The sequence below is a fragment of the Taudactylus pleione genome, unplaced genomic scaffold, assembly GCF_031769625.1.
Source record: "Taudactylus pleione unplaced genomic scaffold, aTauple2 ptg000053l, whole genome shotgun sequence".
NCBI lineage: Eukaryota > Metazoa > Chordata > Amphibia > Anura > Myobatrachidae > Taudactylus > Taudactylus pleione.
Window position 1 is genome coordinate 12739653 of NW_028284455.1, and position 23583 is coordinate 12763235.

At 43.6% G+C, this 23583-nt stretch overlaps 1 protein-coding gene across 2 annotated transcripts in view; it reads right to left on the reverse strand.

Annotated features, from left to right (window-relative positions):
- The window catches only part of SATB1 (SATB homeobox 1), a 196808-nt gene extending 174307 nt beyond the window's left edge, over positions 1–22501 (reverse strand). Inside the window, exon 1 of one of the 2 annotated variants that reach the window (XM_088462720.1) lies at positions 22337–22501. The gene's annotated coding sequence lies outside the window, so the exon portion shown is untranslated. Of the gene's footprint in view, positions 1–21815; positions 22149–22336 lie in introns of those variants that run through there. The other variant, XM_088462719.1, reaches the window with a different exon arrangement.
- Positions 22502–23583: the final 1082 nt, after the last annotated feature.

Consider the following 23583-nt stretch of genomic DNA (forward strand, 5'->3'; position numbering starts at 1 on the left):
CTCTTCACCCAGCACAGCACCCCTCACCCAGCACCCCTCTCCCAGCAGAACACCCCTCTCCCAGCACAGCACAGATGACAGCATAGCACCCATCGCCCCTCACCCAGCACAGCACCTCTCTTCCAGCACCCATCATATAGAACCCCTCTGCCCACCCCAGCAGAGCGTCCCTCACCCAGCACAGCACCCCTCATACAGAACCCCTCTGCCCTCTCTCAGCACCACACCCCTCACTCACCCAGTAGCATAGATCACAGCAGGTGCAACAGCCAGCAAACACCCATCACCCCTCACCTGGCCAGCACACGGCACCAACAACCCTCACAGCAATCAGGTCAGTACCCCTCACTCATACATGCTGAACTGATTTTAATCAAAACATTTTTACAATTCTTACTTGCTGCCTGTGAGGCTAAGCTGCTGTGTGTCTGCCCATGCAAGTTTTTTGCAGCTCCTTCCTGTGCTTGGTGGGGGTGGCTGGCAGGTTGCAGGAAGTCAGTGCAGGCTCAGCTTGCTGGACCTTGCAAAGGCCCATGGGAGGAGGAGATGCTGCAGCTGGGCATATGCAGCAGCCCTCCACCAGCTGCTGCCATTTTAGTTTCTGCCGCTGTCCACAATGTCTCCTAACAGCTCCCTCTGCCAGCTGCATGCTGAGCTGCCTGGTTGGAGCTGGGCTCCGATCGCTATAGCCAGAGCAGCCATTCGCCAATCCTAGTGCCCCAAAATGCCGCCGGCCCACCACTGCCGACTTGCTGCTGCCCGATTGGAATTCAGCTCCGATCATGGTAGCCAGGGAGCTGCCTTCCATGTGCCCGAAAATTTCTCTGGCCCTAGGCTTGGAATGCCCATAGGCTCTGACTGGGCTCATGCCCCCATTTTATGGATGACTCTCCCCTCTTTATATATGGGTTCTTTGCCCCTACTTTGTGTTGACAGATTCTGAATGTCGACAGTCAGATTGTTATTAAGTCGACAAACAATATGTAATCATGCATTTAGGTCAACACAGTTAAAATGCCAACACGTTTAGAATGTCAACATGTAACATGTTTATTTGTTGATTTTTAGGGTTAAAGTTAGGTTTTGGGTTAGGCAGAAATAACCAAAAAAACATATGTCGTCATTTTGAAGTTGACATGTTAAGTGTCAAAGTTCTGAATATGTTCACAATTTAACCATTTCGACATCGATACATGTCTATAAGTTATTTGTTGACCTAATGACCATCTCGATATTCTGAATGTCGACCTTCTGAATGTCGACAAGTCATACTACGCCAAAAATAATTGGGTGTGAGTCCCCCTCTCTTAAAATTAATTGATTTTTGTAATTTATTAATTAATTTAAAACTGTATTCTACTTTTGCGGCTTGTGATGGAAAACCTTGTAGATTTCTCTGTACACACAGACACACACACACACACAAACACATGGAGGGGCTAATGCAGAACTGGCCATGGTTGTTCCCCCTATTGCGTATATGTCTGAGTGCTGAAGAAATCACCAGTCAGCATCAGTGATTTATTCTCCGCAGCCAATCACAAGTGTTTTGCTATTGTTCATCATCATCATCCACTATTTGCACCTGCCACTACCCACCTGCAAATAATGTGGCTTTCTCAGGCACATATACATCTGGGTCCCAGTCTATATTTGTTCGCAGTTGCGCAAACTTGCCCTTGGGGTACTTGCCCTATGTTAGAATATCCCCAACCTGCTTATTCATGTGCATCCAACTCTACATAGGCAGATTCACTCAAATCTGCATTGGTGCATATTAGGGGTGAGCGGGTTCGGATTTCTGAAATCCGAACCCCCCCGAGCCCCCCCGATCCGAGTCCGATCCGAGTCAGGCTCGACTTTTCCCGCCTGACTCGGATCTGAAATCGAGGCAAAACGTCATCATCCCGCCTTCCGAGTCTCGCGGGTTTTGGATCCTATATAAGGTACCCGCGTCGGCGCCATTTTCTCACTCGGCTGTGGACAGTGAAGAGGGAGGGTGGGAGTTAGGGCTGTGTAGTGTAGTGTAGTGTAGTGCTGCTGTTGTCCACTACTTCAAAGTCCATAGGGGCTGGCTGTGTTGTGCTGCTGTTGTTAATAGGGGCTGTGTCCACTACTTCAAAGTCCATAGGGGCTGGCTGGACTGTGTTGTGCAGTCAGTTCTCCATAGGGGCTGTGTCCACTCCAAAGTCCTGTGCAGTGTCCCAGTCCTAAAGGAGTGCTGTAGTGTTGTCCAGGGGGTGCTCTGTCCATCAGGGGTGCTCCCCCCAAGTGCTAAAAAAATAATATATTTTCTGTGTTTGTGAATTGTGTGCGCAGTAGCCGCACGTGCATCAACAAAGTAGTGCCAAGCGTGCGCCTGTGTCATAAGTAAAGGGCCGGCTGGCTTGACCGTTAAAGGGTGCTGTAACCCCCGAAAGTACACTCCAGTCCAAACCAAAAAAAAATTATTTTCTGTGTTTGTGAATTGTGTGCGCAGTAGCCGCACGTGCATCAACAAAGTAGTGCCAAGCGTGCGCCTGTGTCATAAGTAAAGGGCCGGCTGGCTTGACTGTTAAGGGTGCTGTAACCCCCGAAAGTACACTCCAGTCCAAACCAAAAAAAAAATAATTTTCTGTGTTTGTGAATTGTGTGCGCAGTAGCCGCACGTGCATCAACAAAGTAGTGCCAAGCGTGCGCCTGTGTCATAAGTAAAGGGCCGGCTGGCTTGACCGTTAAGGGTGCTGTAACCCCCGAAAGTACACTCCAGTCCAAACCAAAAAAAAAATTATTTTCTGTGTTTGTGAATTGTGTGCGCAGTAGCCGCACGTGCATCAACAAAGTAGTGCCAAGCGTGCACCTGTGTCATAAGTAAAGGGCCGGCTGGCTTGACCGTTAAGGGTGCTGTAACCCCCGAAAGTACACTCCAGTCCAAACCAAAAAAAAAATTTTTTTCTGTGTTTGTGAATTGTGTGCGCAGTAGCCGCACGTGCATCAACAAAGTAGTGCCAAGCGTGCGCCTGTGTCATAAATAAAGGGCCGGCTGGCTGGACCGTTAAAGGGTGCTGTAACCCCCGAAAGTACACTCCAGTCCAAACCAAAAAAAAATTATTTTCTGTGTTTGTGAATTGTGTGCGCAGTAGCCGCACGTGCATCAACAAAGTAGTGCCAAGCGTGCGCCTGTGTCATAAGTAAAGGGCCGGCTGGCTTGACCGTTAAAGGGTGCTGTAACCCCCGAAAGTACACTCCAGTCCAAACCCCAAAAAAATTATTTTCTGTGTTTGTGAATTGTGTGCGCAGTAGCCGCACGTGCATCAACAAAGTAGTGCCAAGCGTGCGCCTGTGTCATAAGTAAAGGGCCGGCTGGCTTGACCGTTAAAGGGTGCTGTAACCCCCTAAGTACACTCCAGTCCAAACCAAAAAAAAAATTATTTTCTGTGTTTGTGAATTGTGTGCGCAGTAGCCGCACGTGCATCAACAAAGTAGTGCCAAGCGTGCGCCTGTGTCATAAGTAAAGGGCCGGCTGGCTTGACCGTTAAAGGGTGCTGTAACCCCCGAAAGTACACTCCAGTCCAAACCAAAAAAAAATTATTTTCTGTGTTTGTGAATTGTGTGCGCAGTAGCCGCACGTGCATCAACAAAGTAGTGCCAAGCGTGCGCCTGTGTCATAAGTAAAGGGCCGGCTGGCTTGACCGTTAAAGGGTGCTGTAACCCCCGAAAGTACACTCCAGTCCAAACCAAAAAAAAATTATTTTCTGTGTTTGTGAATTGTGTGCGCAGTAGCCGCACGTGCATCAACAAAGTAGTGCCAAGCGTGCGCCTGTGTCATAAGTAAAGGGCCGGCTGGCTTGACCGTTAAAGGGTGCTGTAACCCCCTAAGTACACTCCAGTCCAAACCAAAAAAAAAATTATTTTCTGTGTTTGTGAATTGTGTGCGCAGTAGCCGCACGTGCATCAACAAAGTAGTGCCAAGCGTGCGCCTGTGTCATAAGTAAAGGGCCGGCTGGCTTGACCGTTAAAGGGTGCTGTAACCCCCGAAAGTACACTCCAGTCCAAACCAAAAAAAAATTATTTTCTGTGTTTGTGAATTGTGTGCGCAGTAGCCGCACGTGCATCAACAAAGTAGTGCCAAGCGTGCGCCTGTGTCATAAGTAAAGGGCCGGCTGGCTTGACCGTTAAAGGGTGCTGTAACCCCCGAAAGTACACTCCAGTCCAAACCAAAAAAAAATTATTTTCTGTGTTTGTGAATTGTGTGCGCAGTAGCCGCACGTGCATCAACAAAGTAGTGCCAAGCGTGCGCCCGTGTCATAAGTAAAGGGCCGGCTGGCTTGACCGTTAAAGGGTGCTGTAACCCCCGAAAGTACACTCCAGTCCAAACCAAAAAAAAATTATTTTCTGTGTTTGTGAATTGTGTGCGCAGTAGCCGCACGTGCATCAACAAAGTAGTGCCAAGCGTGCGCCTGTGTCATAAGTAAAGGGCCGGCTGGCTTGACCGTTAAAGGGTGCTGTAACCCCCGAAAGTACACTCCAGTCCAAACCAAAAAAAAATTATTTTCTGTGTTTGTGAATTGTGTGCGCAGTAGCCGCACGTGCATCAACAAAGTAGTGCCAAGCGTGCGCCTGTGTCATAAGTAAAGGGCCGGCTGGCTTGACCGTTAAGGGTGCTGTAACCCCCGAAAGTACACTCCAGTCCAAACCAAAAAAAAATTATTTTCTGTGTTTGTGAATTGTGTGCGCAGTAGCCGCACGTGCATCAACAAAGTAGTGCCAAGAGTGCGCCTGTGTCATAAGTAAAGGGCCGGCTGGCTTGACCGTTAAAGGGTGCTGTAACCCACAAAGTACACTCCAGTCCAAACCAAAAAAAAAATTATTTTCTGTGTTTAGCCGCACGTATATATCAAATCGATATAACATAAATGGAGGACCAAACTTTCTCCGATAAAAATAAAATAGAGAAAGATCAAGAACCACTTCCTCCTAGTGCTGAAGCTGCTGCCACTAGTCATGACATAGACGATAACATGCCATCAACGTCGTCTGCCAAGGCCGATGCCCAATGTCATAGTAGAGGGCACATACAATCCCAAATGGCAAAGTTCAGGAAAATGACCTTGAAAAAGACATTTAAATCAGCTGAAGAGAAACGTAAACTTGCCAATATGCCATTTACGACACGGAGTGGCAAGGAACGGCTAAGGTCGATCCCTAGTATGTTCATGACTAGTGGTTCAGCTTCACATGACGATGGAAGCCCTCCTCCCACTAAAAAAATCAAAAGAGTTAAGCTGGCAAAAGCACAGCGAAGAACTGTGCTTTCTAAGAAGATATCACAAATCCCCAAGGAGAGTCCAAGTGTGGTGGTGGTTGCGATGCCTGACCTTCCCAGCACTGGACGGGAAGAGGTGGCTCTTTCCACCATTTGCACTCCCCCTGCAAGTGCTGAAAGGAGCACCCACAGTCCACTTGCTGATATGCAAATTGAAGATGTCACTGTTGAAGTACAACAGGATGAGGATACTGGTGTAGCTGGCGCTGAGGAGGAAGTTGGCGAGGAGGATTCTGATGGTGATGTGGTTTGTTTAAATCAGGCTCCGGGGGAGACAGTTGTTGTCCGTGGGATGAAAAAGCCCATCACGGTCATGCCTGGGCAGAAGACCAAACATTCCACCTCTTTGGTCTGGCAATATTTCTATCCAAATCCGGACAACAACTGTCTTGCCATATGTACCATATGTAAAGGTGAAATAAGTAGGGGTAGGGACGTCAACCACCTAGGAACATCCTCCCTTATACGGCACCTGCAGCGCGTTCATAAAAAGTTACTGTCAAGTTCAGAAACTTTGGCTAAGACCGTAAGCAGTCCAGGGACACCTAAATCCCGTTGTCCTGTTGTATCCAAGCGCCTGCAAACCACACCATCAACTCCCTCCTCGTCAATTTCCTCCTTAGTCAGGATCGGAAGTAGTCCTGCAGGCCATGTCACTGGCATGACTGACTCTCCTATCCGGGATTCCTCTGGAGGATCCTGCATTGCTACGCCTACTGCTGCCGCTGCTGCTGTTGCTGCTGCTGGGAGTCGTTCATCATCCCAGAGAGGAAGTAGGAACACCACTACTTTTACTAAACAATTGACCCTCCAACAGTCCTTAGCGAGGAGGATGAAGTACGACAGCAGTCATCCTGAAGCAAAACGTATAACTGAGGCCTTGACTGCTATGTTGGTGTTAGACGTGCGTCCGGTATCCGCCATTAGTGCAGTGGGATTTAGACAATTGATGGAGGTAGTGTGTCCCCGGTTCCAAATCCCGTCTAGATTCCACTTCACTAGGCAGGCGATACCGAGACTGTACAGAAACGTCAGAAAAAGTGTCCTCAGTGTCCTGAAAAATGCCGTTGTACACAATGTCCACTTAACCACGGACATGTGGACAAGTGGAACAGGGCAGACTAAGGACTATATGACTGTGACAGCCCACTGGGTAGATGTATCACCTTACGCAGCAACAGCAGCAGCGTCACCAGTAGCAGCATCTCAGAAACGCCAGCTCGTTACAAGGCAGGCTACGCTGTGTATCACCGGTTTCAGTAAGAGGCACACCGCCGACAACCTCTTAGAGAAACTGAGGGAAATCATCGCCCAGTGGCTTACCCCACTTAGACTCTCCTGGGGATTTGTGATATCTGACAACGCCACCAATATTGTGCGGGCATTACATCTGGGCAAATTCCAGCACGTCCCATGTTTTGCTCACACAATAAACTTGGTGGTGCAGAATTTTCTGAAAAGCGACAGGGGCGTGCAGGAGACGCTTTGGGTGGCCCGAAAAATTTCTGGCCACTTTCGCCATTCAGCGACTGCGTGCCGAAGACTGGAGCGCCAGCAAACACTCTTGAACCTGCCCCGCCATCACCTGAAGCAAGAGGTTGTGACGCGGTGGAACTCAACCCTCTATATGCTTCAGAGGATGGAGGAGCAGCAAAAGGCCATACAAGCCTATACATCCACCTATGACATAGGCAAAGGAGGGGGTATGCACCTGACTCAAGCGCAGTGGAGAATGATTTCCGTGTTGTGCAAGGTTCTCCAGCCCTTCGAACTTGCCACACGTGAAGTCAGTTCAGACACAGCCAGCTTGAGTCAGGTCATTCCCCTCATCAGGCTTTTGCAGAAGCAGCTGGAGAAAGTGAAGGAGGAGCTAAGACGGAGCGATTCCGCTCGGCATGTGGGACTTGTGGATGAAGCCCTTCATTCGCTTTGCCAGGATTCCAGGGTGGTCAATCTGTTGAAATCAGACCACTACATTTTGGCCACCGTGCTTGATCCTAGGTTTAAAGCCTATGTGGTGTCTCTCTTTCCGGCCGACACAAGCCTGCAGAGGTGCAAAGACCTGCTGGTGAACACACTGTCAGCTGAAGCGGAACGTGACACGTCAACGGCTCCTTCTTCATTTTCTCCCGCAACTGGGGCTGCCAGGAAAAAACTTAGGTATCCTAAGCAACCCGCTGGCGGTGATGCAGGGCAGGCAGGACCAAGTTTGGACATCTGGTCTGGACTGAAGGACCTGGCAACAATTTCTGACATGTCTACTGTCACTGCATATGATACTGTCACCATTGACAGAATGGTGGAGGATTACATCGGTGACAGCATCCAAGTAGGCATGTCAGACAGTCCATACCTGTACTGGCAGGAAAAAGAGGCAATTTGGAGGCCCCTGTACAAGCTGGCTCTATTTTACCTGAGTTGCCCCCCCTCCAGTGTGTACTCCGAAAGAGTGTTTAGTGCAGCCGGGAACCTTGTCAGCGAAAGGCGTAGGAGGTTGCTTCCACAGAATGTGGAGAAGATGATGTTCATCAAAATGAATTATCAGCTCTTCCAGGGAGACCAGCCTCCAGAAGGTACAGAGGGACCTGTGGTGGTGGATTCAAGTGGGGACGAGTTAATACTTTGTGAGGATGAGGATGTACACACTGAAGAGGGTGAGGAATCGGTGGATGAGGAGGATGAGGATGACATCTTGCCTCCGTAGAGCCAGTTTGTGCAGGGACACATTAATTTCCAGCTTGTTTTGTGGGGGCCCAAACGAACCAATCATTTCAGCCACAGTTGTGTGGCAGACCCTGGCGCTGAAATGATTGATTTGTTAAAGTGTGCATGTCCTGTTTATACAACATAAGGGTGGGTGGGAGGGCCCAAGGACAATTCCATCTTGCACTTCTTTTTTTTCTTTGCATTATGTACAGTTTGGGGCCTAGTTTTTCTAACTGCCATCCTGTCTGCCACTGCAGTGTCACTCCTAGATGGGTCACGTGTTTGTGCCGCCCACTCGTGTCGCTTAGCATAGTCATCCAGCTACCTCGGTGCAACCTTTTGGACATGAAAACACTATTGTGAGGTGTGAGGTGTTCAGAATAGACTGGAAATGAGTGGAAATTAAGGTTATTGAGGTTAATAATAGCATAGGAGCAGAGAAACCAACAAATTCTGTGATTTTAGCTGTTTTTATGCTTTTTAAAAAAAAAATACAGATCCAAAACACAAAACCCAGAACCCAAAACACGGAAGGGTGGTTTTGGCAAAACCAATCCAGATCCAAAACACGAAGAAAGATCCAGATCCAAAACCAAAACACAAAACACGAAAAGTGGCCGGTGCACACCCCTAGTGCATATGAGGAGCAAAATCACATAATTGACATTACATAAAGTGGCATAGTACTCAGTTTGCATCAGCCTCTGAGACTCTCCAGCTTTATCTGTCTCTGCAGTACAAAACATAATTTATAAAGAAAAGAAAAGTAGAAATAAAATAATAACATTGTGAAAAGTTGAAAACAAGTTAAAAATTTAAAAAATAAATAATTTATTTAGTTGGTCGCATTCACATTTGTGTCTTAAGGTGCCCATACACGGTGCGATATGCACCTTGCGACGTGACGGGGAATCTGACATGTCGGGCGGTCCCCACACATGGTGTGATCGGGTGGCCGACCGCCCGATATGCCAGCACCCCCCGCCCCTACCCGCATAGCGTTGCATGGGATTGTACATTGCATCCCCAGATCATATGAACCTGCAGTAAGATCTTGAAGTGCGATTACGACCCCACGGACTATCTGATATCATGCCCATACACGATACGATATAGCAGCGATATCATACCAATCCATCGGATCGTCTGCTTTATCGCACCGTGTATGGGCACCTTAAGATCTTTACTCTATTTACCTGTCCCATGGTGAGGATATGGTGGCTTCAGGGCAGCACCAGTGCAATGAAATTTAGTCTCACAAGGCAAGACTTTGATTAGGAATCATTCACGAGCTTAAAAGGGCCCTTACCCTAGGCGACTGATTGCGTGATCCTGCAATCATATCAGATATTGATATTCCATTATCCGTCAGAGAAAGGGTGAAATTATATATGTAAAATTTTGCCGATTTGTTAATCAGGATCATATTTTGATTGTGATGGGCAGATCAGTGAAATCTGACATGTTGGATTTCACCGATCCTACAATCCGGCATTTTAGGATTGCAGGAACACGACAATCCGTCGCTGGTGTATGGGAGCCTTCATATCTATAGTACAGTGACAGTCTGCCAGTAAATCAGATGGCTGCTGATTCACCCTGATTCACTGCCAGATTTTCTGACCTCACAGTCCCCACACCTGCAGCCACAGTGAAACCTAATGCAAGACGGGACAGGACAAACACAGAGGGACCTGGTTTGCCAGAAGAGAAATACCACTGTAATATTTCTGTCCTACAGCCTGTAACTGTTTCCAGTAATCTGTAAAAAAATAATTACAAGCTGGCTTCTGGGGTTGTGTATCTTTGCTTTAAATCCTTACAATCTTTAACTTTAATTTCCATATCACAAGAAGGCAATGGTGGTTTTCATGTGTATTTGTGGATTGTTCTATGTTGATGATGCTACCAATCCAGTACATGACACTGCCTTTAATTGCTAATTACTATTGCTAATAGAACAGACTGAACAACCTTGAAGCTGTGGAAAAACAGTAACTTTTCAAAGTGGCATTTGCATACATTGCAAGATTAAGACAACTAGCCTTATCTGTGAACATTTTAACAATTAGTTCCCATTCTTCATATTTTACATATGAACCTAGGTGTCTGCTGGGCAATATTGGTGAAAGCTGTTTACATCTCAAACTAACACATCATCATAAAGCAACACCAAGATAGGACTTTTATGATTTAAAATGTAACTTATTTCAACTTGTTGGGTACAGGATACCGGCGCTCAGGATCCCAGCGGTCAGAACCACAACGCCAGCATCCCGACAGGGTTAGGATACCAATACCGCCCCGTCTCCTTGACCCTAACACTCCCCCCTAGTGCCTAAACCTAACCTCCACCTCCCTAAACCTAACCTAACCATCCCCCCTTAGTGCCCAACCTGTAACCCTCCCCTAACCCCGCTACTCTCCTTTGGGATACCGGCGGTTGAGATTCTGACAGGAAGTCGGGATTCCAGTGCAGGAATTCTGAGCGACAGAATCCCTGCGGTCGCTATTATGATCGCATCCCATTTAAACTAATGGTTTGGTATAAGTATACACCTTCACTAGGGCAGCGAAACACCAGTATGTCTTACAATTAGGCAATATAATTAAACCATCTTATGTAATTTAATTATATTATCATTATTTTGTTATTGTTTATAGGTGTTTTGAACACAAAGCTTGGAGAGAAATAAAGTGAAGAGAGATAAAATACAAACCAATCAGCTTTGAAGTTGAACTGTCATTTTTCAAACAGACTGTAAAATGACAATTAGAAGCTGATTGGTTAGTACTTAATCTCTCTTCACATTATGGGGTCTATTTACTAAGCAGTGTTAGGAGACAGAGTAAAAAGTGATAAGAAAGTGATAAGGTGCCAGCCAATGAGATCCCAACTGTCATTTTTCAAACACAGCTTTCTAGATGACAGTTGGGAGCTGACTGGCTGGCACCTGATCACTTTCTTATCACTTTTCGCTCTGTCTCCTAACACTGCTTAGTAAATAGACCCCTATCTCTTTTCAAGGTTTGATGAATCTCCTCCTAAGGATCAAGATGAAGTGATGCTTGTAAATACAGTCTAATGCTTTACAATAGACTATTTGCACAAAAGTCCCAGGTTTGACCCATGATTTGGATCATGGTTCCAAACTAGATCAGACCCAGGACAGACAGCTTTCACACCATGGCGCCAACCCGAGTTATTCCCGGGTAGGCGCTCTTCACATAGCACCCGTGTGCAGTGGAGCTCTTTTGCAGGGAAATCCGTATCTCCCCATGCTATAAATGGGACCTGGGTCGGGTTACCCATTTACACTGCAGTGTTACACAGGTCATTCCTGTGCTCAACCCTGCTTGCTAGAAGGGTTAATTTTCCAGGTCCCTTAACCAGGAATCCAACTTTTACATTGAGCCGTGACCCGGGTTGATACAGTGATTATCCGGGTCGAAGTGGCAGTGTAAAAGGAGTATAAATGTAATAGTGTGGAGTTGAAGTCATAATAGTTGTTAATGTACTATGTCATTATTGTACCACTGTTACTATCCAGATTGGTAAACATTAAGACTTCATCTCATGCCTTTGATCAGCATGAATGTCGCAGAAATAATGATTACATTGCATGATATACTTTTGTATCGTGGATAGGGACCTAATAAACCAAGAACACTGCATACATTTTATGCCAACAATAAAACTATTTATGTTGTGCTATGCTCATGTGCTCTATGGTTTGGGGTATAGAGTAAACAATTATTAGTGCTAACCATATTACCTGCAATATACAGTATAAGCATAAACATTTTTTAGAATAAGATGAAAAATTCTTTTAATCCTTACTAACAAACTGCACCTTTAAAAGGCATTTTTCTCTGGTATAACAAGTTACCAATAAAGGTGAAGGAATGCATGTTTGACTAATGAATCCCTGCTAATATCTAAAGGACTGAGAACTCAAAATACCAGTGTATTTTTAATAACAATTTATAGCCATGTCTGTAAATAATGGTCAGTGCAATTACCCTTTTCTTACTCAGAAACAGTAGAGCATATTGTACCAAATGTACTCACTAGATTTTTAAATTGTGTGCACAGTTTTTCTGAATATATCATGAACTTCTACAGTTCTCTTTGTACATAGGAATACTGGGACTGTACACAAAATGACTACTAATTGTAATAGCCCGTCAAGATTGCATATGAATGAATAAACAAATGGTTACACTGGACGATAATACTGGATGATACACAGCCCAAGGTGTTCTGTATTTGTAATGATCTAGCCACAATAATGTACCAAAAACAGGGCACCATGCAAAAATTTGATCTTATCTCTGTGTGCAAAACATCTAAATGAACCACAAGGTGTGAAACAAAACCCAAATTCAATGTTTCCTACTGCGCAGCAGCACAAACCTTTTGCAATGTACAAAAGGCCATGTTTTTAAAGCCAGCTAAATACTTTACCTCTGAATATTTTATATACAGAATATGTACCTGGCTACCAATACGGCACAAATAAATCAAATGTTTTTAATATTACAGCACAATATATAGATGTGACATGAAAGCAACCCACTGTCCCCATAAAATACATTAATAATGTGTTAAACCAAATTCAAATTAATGAGAGGAGGGAATTCATAGGGGGAGTAGGGATTGCTTTCAAATGACTCGGGATCTTGTGCTTGAAAAACTATGACAAAGGCACAAGGGGCACCTGTCAAAGCTTTTTTCTTCGTGTCAGACATGGACCCTTCAGAACTCCTTAGGTCTGAACATGAGTTGAGAATGTAACAAGTAAAGAGCATTTCCCTTTCTTACGTGTCACTATTGGAGCATTTCCCATTCTTACGTTTCACTATTAGAGCATTTCCCTTTCTTACGTGTCACTATTGCAGCATTTCCCTTTCTTATGTGTCACTATTGGAGCATTTCCCATTCTTACATGTCTTACATGTCACTATTGGAGCATTTCCCTTTCTTACATGTCACTATTGGAGCATTTCCCTTTCTTACATGTCACTATTGGAGCATTTCCCTTTCTTACATGTCACTTTTGGAGCATTTCCCTTTTTTACGTGTCACTATTGGAGCATTTCACTTTCTTACATGTCACTATTGGAGCATTTCCCTTTCTTACATGTCACTATTGGAGCATTTCCCTTTCTTACATGTCACTATTGGAGCATTTCCCTTTTTTACATGTCACTATTGGAGCATTTCACTTTCTTACATGTCACTATTGGAGCATTTCCCTTTCTTATGTGTCACTTTCTTATGTGTCACTATTGGAGCATTACCCTTTCTTACGTGTCACTATTGGACCATTTTCCATTCTTACGTGTCACCATTGGAGCATTTCCCTTTCATACATGTCACTATTGGAGCATTTCCCTTTCTTACATATCACTATAGGAGCATTTCCCTTTCTTACATGTCACTATTGGAGTGTTTCCCTTTCTTATGTGTCACTATTGGAGCATTTCCCATTCTTACATGTCACTATTGAAGCATTTCCCTATCTTACGTGTCACTATCGGAGCATTTCCCTTTCTTACGTGTCACTATCGGAGCATTTCCCTTTCATACGTGTCACTATTAGAGCATTTCCCTTTCTTACATATCACTATAGGAGCATTTCCCTTTCTTACATGTCACTATTGGAGTGTTTCCCTTTCTTATGTGTCACTATTGGAGCATTTCCCTTTTTTACGTGTCACTGTTGGAGCATTTCCCTTTCTTACATGTCACTATTGGAGCATTTCCCTTTTTTACATGTCACTATTGGAGCATTTCACTTTCTTTCATGTCACTATTGGAGCATTTCTCTTTCTTATGTGTCACTATTGGAGCATTTACCTTTCTTACGTGTCACTTTCTTATGTGTCACTATTGGAGCATTTCCCTTTTTTACATGTCACTATTGGAGCATTTCACTTTCTTTCATGTCACTATTGGAGCATTTCCCTTTCTTATGTGTCACTTTTGGAGCATTTCCCTTTCTTACGTGTCACTATTGGAGCTTTTCCCTATCTTACATGTCTTACATGTCACTATTGGAGCATTTCCCTTTCTTACATGTCACTATTGGAGCATTTCCCTTTCTTACATGTCACTTTTGGAGCATTTCCCTTTCTTACGTGTCACTATTTGAGCATTTCCCTTTCTTACATGTCACTATTGGAGCATTTCCCTTTTTTACGTGTCACTATTGGAGCATTTCCCTTTCTTACGTGTCACTATTAGAGCATTTCCCTTTCTTACAAGTCACTATTGGAGCATTTCCGAATAAAATATTTTTCAAGGTTTTCTAAAATAAGTTTTAAATCTGGTTTAATAAGTGTTGTAATGGGATAACTCCCTTCTTTTATGCAGCTGGGGTATACTACGCAGAATTGTGTTTATGAAAGAGCCTGATTCAAAGGTGGACACTAATCTCATTGCGTCTGAGACTTTGTATGCAGCGGTACATACAAGTTATACTAATACCGCAACCATTACAAAGTGTACAGAGACTTCCACCAGCTGCATCTTTAACTCATTGCTTGCGTAAAAAGACGCACCATCGGTCACACATCGGTAGCACATTGATCTTCTGAGCAAACCTATAGCCACAAATCCACTACATGATATAATGACTGACTGAATGATAACGACATCGTTATCGTTCAATCGTTCATTATATTGTGCAGTGGACACCGAGGGCCTGATTCAGAGCCGGACGCTCTTGAAGAGCGCTCGCTCTGAATCAGGGCATTTTTTTTTGTTGTTGTTGCAGTCTCCTGGCTGCTCGCTAAGCTGTGGGTGACCACCCACAGCTTTTGCGAGCGGCCAAGTGATGGTCCCGATGGTCGCGACCATCGGGGCTTGCGATGAGACCCTTGTAGTAGGGTCTCGTCCGTCGCAAGCCCCAGAGAGCTTCCTGCTCTAACAGGGCAGAAAACTCTCCACTGACATCAGTGGTGCCTCCCACAAATGCCAGGTGTTCCTTCGGGAACGCCTCCGTTTGTGTAGCCACCCACCCTCCCCACCTACAAAACAGGGCGAGCTATCGATCAACATCGACAGCCGCCCCTATTGTAGTGAGTCCCGGACCGAGAGAAATTCTCTCTCGCTCCAGAGCTTGCGCATGCGCGTGCCGCGCGTGTGCAGTACCCCACCATTGACCCGCTTGCGAGCGCCATGCACTTGCGAGCGGGTCTGAATTAGGCCCTGAGCCCACACTGAACGATATATCATTCAGTGCTGGCACCCTCCCTTATCCCCGAACCTACACAACCTGACAATATCGTCAGTTTGGACAGCAGGTTCAGGCGATGAGCAACGACGTCAACAACCAGCGGGAGCGTGCATCGCTGGTCGTTGACGACATATCAACAGCACAATATTGCGGACGATTGATATTGATGTTGTTATCGTTCAATCATTCATTATATCGTGTAGTGGATACGCGGCTTATGGCTGCTCAAAATGTCTGTCGGAAGAAAGCTGCTGGGGCCAGTGAAACTGCGCATATAGACACTGGCTACGACACACAGACAAAACAGTAGCCAAACCAACATTAAAACTCACCACAATGAAAGTGGGAGGACCAATCACAAGCTGCAATCTCTTAACTGCGGCTTGTGATTGGTCCTGTTTACACTGCTAGGTGAAGTGGACACCTTAGGAAAATATATGTGGTGATGCAGCTATTAGAGTAACAGAAAGAAATTGATGTATTTATGATGCACTGGAATATACTAGTTTTACTTTTCCCAATATAATGAATTGGAAGTTCTTTTCATTACTACATAAATCTAATGCCACACTGGACGATGCACGATGTGATGAACAACATATTGTGCGGTTGTTTGATGCCGCACTGGCGAACGACTGCATGATATGTTGTTCATCAGCTGCCTCCACAAGCATGGGGTCATTCATCAAGTTGACAGTTTGAGCAGCACATAGGCACTATCTGTCAATGCGATGATTGACCCGATAGGAGCGTGCATGATGGTTGGGTACACATTGGACGATGTGGATGATATGTCGGCTCAATCCGCTGGATTGGGCGACGTATCATCTAGTGTGCACCCAACTTAATAGCTTAATAGTGTTAGTCCAGAACATGTGAAAGTTAAGTTGGGATTCTCAGTGCAGTATAAATATTTATACTTACAGCTTGTTGTTTACATTGTTACTTTAATATTACTTTACTTTACTCCAAAAACAATTCTATCACACTCTGTGCTAATATAAAGGATAGTAATCACATACAGTATGTCGTTAAGGACAAATCCTTTGCATGCTCTATTCAAACATTTGCACTCAATAAAGTGACTTTTGTCCAGATTCTCTGCAAAACTATTGTTACATATTAACATACTGTATACAAACATTATAATGATGAAAATAACACTGGGAACTTTTTTTTATAAAGAACATAAATATTTCAGCAGTTTTTAATTAAACCCCCTTTCCCGACCACTGTACTTTTCGACTACTCCAAATGCCAGATAAGCAAATAGTGGTCTACATATGATGCCCCAAAAAGCCCTATATCCAGCAAAAACAGGTTTTCCTTCTATTTATCAAAGTTTACCACCAGTCAGCACCAGAGCAGGACTCATTGCAACCCTGTGGAGGCCACACCCTCTGAAAACATGATGTCACACAAAGGGGCGGGGCCACCATTTGGACAACCTAGAGCAGTGGTGTTGAACTCGGGCCCTTCAACTGCATTGGAACTGCACATCCCAGCATGCACTGCCAGAGTTTTGCTATTAGGGCATGCCAAAACTGTGACAGGGCATGCTGGGATATGTAGTCCGACAGCAGCTGGAGGGCCCGAGTTTGACACCACTGACCTAGGGAATTTCCCAGATGCTCTGAGTAGCTCTACACACTGCAAGTTGCATGTCCAGAGTGTCCTTTGGATAGAGCAGCACTGCAGCAGCACAACTGGCTGCAAGGTGCCGTTCAAGGCAGCATGCTAGAAAGATGCAAGGGCTGGGGGACAGAGATGATGCTGCCTCCAGGGCCCTGTGCCCACGGCAACGGCACTGCTGACACACCCCTCCCTACGACGCTGCCACCTGTGGTGGCTAAGGGGAAGCTAGCTAATGCCTATTTAACAATCATCTACTGGAAGCCCAAAACCAGGACTTGGATGGCCAGAGGAGCAGTATCCATCTTCTCATCAGCCAGAGTTGCAGGAATTGAGTATCGCTTGGCTGCCCCAGTAAAGTTTTTTATAAACTGGCCCATAAAATATTTTCTACCTATCAGAGCGACAAAAAAAATCTTTCTTTTAAGGCTGTATTGATAAATAACTTACTCTTTGTAAATGTGTGTCATACAAGCTTTCTGTGTGGTCATTTATCAGCAGAGAATAAACATCAAAGTTAAAATAACTGGATGCCGTGATGTGATTTGTTACTGGGTTTGACTAGCCAAGTTTCATTGGTTTTGCCTTTACTAAAAAATGCCTATTTGAATCTCACGGCCAATTCACCACAACATCGGCACTTTCAGCAACCCAGAGGTTATTACATTTTGCCCATTTTTTGAGTTGTTCATGAACCAAATACTGAATACACTTCCATATTTAACAGCTCAATAATATGCATAATGTACAAATCTACTGAAGTCATTTCCTCTACAAACTCATCATTTTCTGCTCCATGTTAAAGAGAGAAATCATGTGGTTCCGCGGCATTGTAAAGGTTTCACCTATACAAAACATGCTCCAAGCTGAATTTCTCTCCATGAATGTGCTCGTCTGTGGTGTGCTAGTTAGTATTATTATCAGTTATTTATATAGCACACACATATTCAGCTGCATTTTACAAGCATATTGCAGCCACTCATATCTATCCCTGCCCCAGCAGAGGTTACAATTTATATTCCTTATCACATTTACATGCACACACTAGAGATACTTTTTGTCAGAAGCCATTTAACCTACCAGCACATCTTTGGAGTGTAGGAGAAAATCAGGATACCTGGGGGAAACCGACGCAAGCATGGGGAGGACATGCAAACTCCACACATATAGTGCCTTGGGCAGGAGTTGAACTCATGACCTCAGGGCTGTGCGGCAGTAATTGTAAGCACTATGTCAACCATGCTCAATTTTATTTAAAAAATTGCCCCCGTACAAATAGGTATACCTCCCCAGAGACACACTGTTGCCTGAAGTCATGAGCTGGACCACACAAACATCCTATACAACAGTATAGAAACAACAGTATCTTCAGTTTACACATCAAAAACATTCAATATGCACAGTTCAATTCAGTACATAAGAATAGGACATTTGTGATGATTTGTGGCTACCAACTCTATGAGCTGCAGCAGATTCTTTCAGATAGGCAGAATGGTCTGGATTTAGAAAATGGTGGAGAAGTCTAGATCCTCATTTTTGTTACATGAGGGCAGCTAGATAAAATACACTCTGCTTTACTGTGCAAATACATTAACATATTGATACAGACTTGCTAGGCTATACATGCAATATTTATCATTTGATTTTGTTCAAATATCTGCAAAATACAATTTGCAACATATGTAACAATTTTCTTTCAATGAATCTTGATACATGTGGTATGATTGCCTTATCCAATGGTGTTTAATGTGATCACATTGAGTATTCAATGTAATTTATTGTATCAATCCACATGAATGGAAATCACGTTGCATGAAACAGTAGCCTACTAAGCTGCATAAAGAGAATATTGAAAATAACCTAAGACCAAGAAAAACAACATATATGACAATTACATAGTGGAAAGAAAATTGCTCATGCTATTGAAAATGAACTGTATAGTCCAAACTTGCCATTATTGGTTCCAGAACATGTATGGTGTTACTAAATATGTCCAACATATTACATTTTGTATGCTTGACCAGAAAGTGGTGACAAGTATATGAATAGCCCCTTACTCATTACTTAGATTTTGATGTGCCTACAAACAGCAACAGGTACATACATTTAAAAAACAACAGCATTGTACGCCATAAATGACTGCATTATGCAAGATTAGTGTATAACCTAAATAATATCCTAAATAAGATAACAAAAACTCCATTGTGTCACCTCCCTGTAACTTTGTTACATAAAATAAGATTTAAAATCACCATCATAGCACAAGACTTACAGAATTGAATAATTAGTAGCTAAAAATGTTTTTAAAGGAAACATGAAAAAAAAAGCAATGTTATGACAGAGCACACAAATAACTGCATTCCATCACACTACCCATGCACTTATAATAATAGGGGTTTTCATACAGAGAAATACTGTTTAATACATTTTTCAAGTCGTAGGACTGTAGAAGAATGCATTTCTATAAGCAATAACAGTCTTTTCACACCCAGCTTTTTTTTCACAGCTAGAATATTGCTCAATTTACAATATTTTTCTTAAACAAAGAGCATTGATTAAAAGGAAAAGCATGTATGTACCAGTTTTTGCCCAAATGTCTACAAGACACTAAAGAAATTAATATTAACATAAACTTTTCAAGGTATGTTTGATAGAAACCTTTGTCATATTTTAAATGTAAGAACTCTGGAGTTGCTTTATCCACTTTGCCTAAATTAATTCAAGCTATAGCATGCTATTTTATTACTTGTATAACCAGGGTGGCTTTAGGTTATGTTGAGTGTAATTGTTAGCCTTAATATAATGTTACAACTTGTATAAACAAACTGCAGTTCAGTTTATGGGGGTATATAAACTACACTGTACAAGGTAAGCATTTAAAATGACAAGTAGCATTGACTAATAACCCCATCAGTCTTAGACATATCTAGCTTTACAATGGATTGGAACATTAGCGACACTTTGATGTGAAATACGCCAAACTTATACTAATATTTTCCACTGTGCTTTAAATAGACCGCAAATTGTATGTAACTTGACCATAAACAGACTCTTACTAGCTATATAATGCTGCTTAATCAAGTAAAGAAAGTATTTGGAATAGTTGGGATTAAGCAGAGGCTATTTGGTTTTTTATTTACTTTTTTATTTATTTATGTAATGTCACTAGATGAGCCTTGTGTCCAAAGCTACATGTCCCACTATTCTGGGATTGAACTAGTTACTGGTCTAGTGGCACACTTTTGGCATGAATTAGCACTGTCCTGTAATTATTAAGCAGGTTTCTTCCCAGACATCAGTCTTTCTAGAAAGAATCAGCCCCAGCTGTATGTGCAGAGGATAATGTCACATTATTAACTTTCCTCCTAGACTACACTTATAAGTCCATAAACCTTCCCTTGTGCCCTGTTACACAATAAACTCCATAAAAAAATCATTAAGGTCACTAATCCTATGTATATATATATATATATATATATATATATATATATATATTTAAATTATTAGTCACTGTGACATTTATAAATTCAGATATGGATAAACTATTTAATTATGTATATTTGTCATAGACTTCCCAGTTCGAACATGATTGGAACATCTACCTGATCTCATATAACGTCTTATGCATCTGTTAAAACACTCAAAGTAATTATCTGCATTGCTACAATGGACTGTTGAGCAAATGCACCCATCTGCAGGTTTAATAAGAATTACTGTTGTGTCTCCCTGTTACCATGAGATATTGATGTACCCCTGCTGAGACCAGCTTCATCAGGGAGCACAATAGCTCCTACTGTATTAAGTTTTAACCTGCAGAAATCGTGCTGATATATGGTGCTATAAAGCGCATACTGCTAGAAATGATGACTTTGTTTAGTTCTGTTTTCATTTCCACAGTTACTGATCTAACTCTATTGTATTTACAATACACTGATTTATTATCCAGCCTATCGTACATCGTAAATCTAATGCACATTCTACAATGGGGTCATGGGGGGAAGACAACTGATGCTAGAGACCCTTGTTATCTAGCTCTAATTGGATTCATATAAAGTACAGTACAGCCGTAATCACGGTGTCCGGTTAACCCCGTCGTGCCCACAAAGCAATGTTAGGTTTCTCGTTCTCTAAGTACCAGAATATTTCCCAGCAGTGCTAAACACATTTTGATACAGAATATATGTAACGTTTATAAGAAGTTTGGAGTCTTGCCCTGTGGTCCCATTTCCAAATGTAACAGTGTGGAAGCTCTGTCTCTGGGATTCACGAAGTTTCATTTCATGTATTTGTCATGTCATACGTGATCCTATCAATTTATTCAGCTTATAGACAACACTCAGAAATGGAGATAGACACAATTACTAAACATAATGATCACTATTACTAGGAATATGACTTTGAAAAAGCATAGATCGTTCTCATCTGTCCACTACCTGCTAATAAGCGTGTTCTGATACCATTACAGGGACACTGACAACATCCTGTCTGACTTTACAGAGTTAGGGATCAATAAATCAGTAAAGACACTTTGTATATAATTCTTGTATCTATATACTGTAATAGTACAGTATGATGTTACTGGCTTATACCGTGTAAATGGACACAAAAGAACAAACACACCCACAAAGCACTGTCACAATGTAATGGTGTGTATGCATTAGCAACACTTCTGTCTATCAGGGCAGAGGTTAGTAACAGACACTGAGGTCACTGGTACAGGTGGGACTCATTAACTCTCCAGCACTTGGGTGACTGTGGACCCCCCAGCAGACCCTGCCTCTATATACAGCCCTGGGCGGTGGCAATATCTATCTATCTATCTATCTATCTATCTATCTATCTATCTATCTATCTATCTATCTATCTATGTATCTATTCCCTCTGCTTGCAGCACCTGGCTGCTCTCACACACACAGTTATTACTGTACCTTGGGCAACACCACTGTCCTCCTGCTCAACTTCACTCTCTGGCTGCTGTCTCCATCCAGCAAATGTGACCTGCACCCCCTACAGAAGGAGTTACAGGGCAGGCTCTGGATGATGCTTTGCGCCCTGGAGCTGCGCTGCACTTTCTCTGTAATAGGTGCAGTAGGTTCGTGGTGGGGGGGAAGGATCTGCCTACAGGGAAGACCCAATACAAATGGAGAAAAGAACAAGGAGAGGTTGATGTTCTCTCCCACAAGCCCCGGGAGTGTGCTGCGTTGTGTCCCCTCAGCAGGACTGCTGTCTGTTTGTAGCTGTGTACATAGATATGCTTGCTGGCTGTATGTCTGTGTGTAGATGTATACATAGATAAGCAGCTAGCTGTGTGTCTGTGAGAGGTGTGAGCCTGATCGCACCTCTCCTCTCACTGCACCGCCCTGTGCACCTCCCAGACTTCAGCTCCCTGTGATTGTGGTGACACACGTACACAGATCACACACACTATCAGACATGTATTCCGCAGTACCTTGCTACTCATATTTACTTTCAAAGGGACACCTGCAACAGCACCCTCACTGCTGACCCACTTGGCACTTCCTTCCAGAGCAGGTGGTCTTTGCCAGGACACCCCTTGTGCCAGGTGATCTCCTGCACTACAGTCCTACATTAGCTCAGACACTCCTCTCTGACATCAGCCATAGTAGTATCTGTAGTCCTGTCCTATTTACCCTCCTGGGTTTATGATCCGCCATTTAGTGTATCTGGGTCTCACTTGCACATACAGGAGGAGTAAAGGTTACACCCAGATCTGACTTCTCATGCATTGTTCTGACGGAGATAAACAGGGGGCGTCGCTACTTTCTCCCTCCCTCCCTACATCTATTCCTCGAATCCAATAATGCCAACTTCACTGAGGAGGACGGTACAGTAACAGTAGGCACAAGGTGTGAGATTCTCCAGGACGCCCCCAGGGGGAGACAGGTTCATTCAGTAAAAGGAGGATGTTGAACTGTATGTAACCTGCGGTTGATGTGTTGATACCTTTTTCCTAATCTAGGACTATGAGATGGGGTGAGAATGCTACCATAACCACTTCCCTCAGCTTGACCTAGCTAGTGTCATTGCTATCAGAATGTTTACATTCACAGTTAGAACTACAAAGAATTACTGTTACCTAGCAAAATTCTTCTGCTAGTCCCTTTATTTAACCCAATATAGGTAAGCACTGGCTCTCCAACTGTTGTGGAACTATAGCTCCCAGCAGAATCACAGGTTGCTAGTTTAACCGTGTAATTTTCTACAAGATGAAACAGCCTTGTTAGCAAATTGATAATATTGATATTAAGGAAACTACAGTATTCCTCATTCATCATTTTCAGTGAAAATATTCAGCTACTTTTGTAAAAGTTAAGCAACGAATTTCTCCTGATTACCCCTGCAGTACCGATGTGGTAACAGTACCGGTACCAGTTAGTGGAGAAAGTGGCAGTACTAGGACATCTGCTTTTTGGAGCAATTATCTCAACATCAGGCACGGCGATAAGGGAATACAAGGGAAACACTCAGACCTACAGAGTACACTCCATCTGTCCCCCAGGTCAGTCTGGTACTGAGTGTCGCCTTTGCTGCTGCACTATTCAGGTGGGCACAGGCATGGGGATGGAGTTATAATCCTGGTGTGTGGGATGCCAGCGCTCAGAATGCTCGCACTGGAATTACGACACCTGTCAGAATCCCGGCACCAGCATCCCGACCGCCGGCATCCCGACGGTA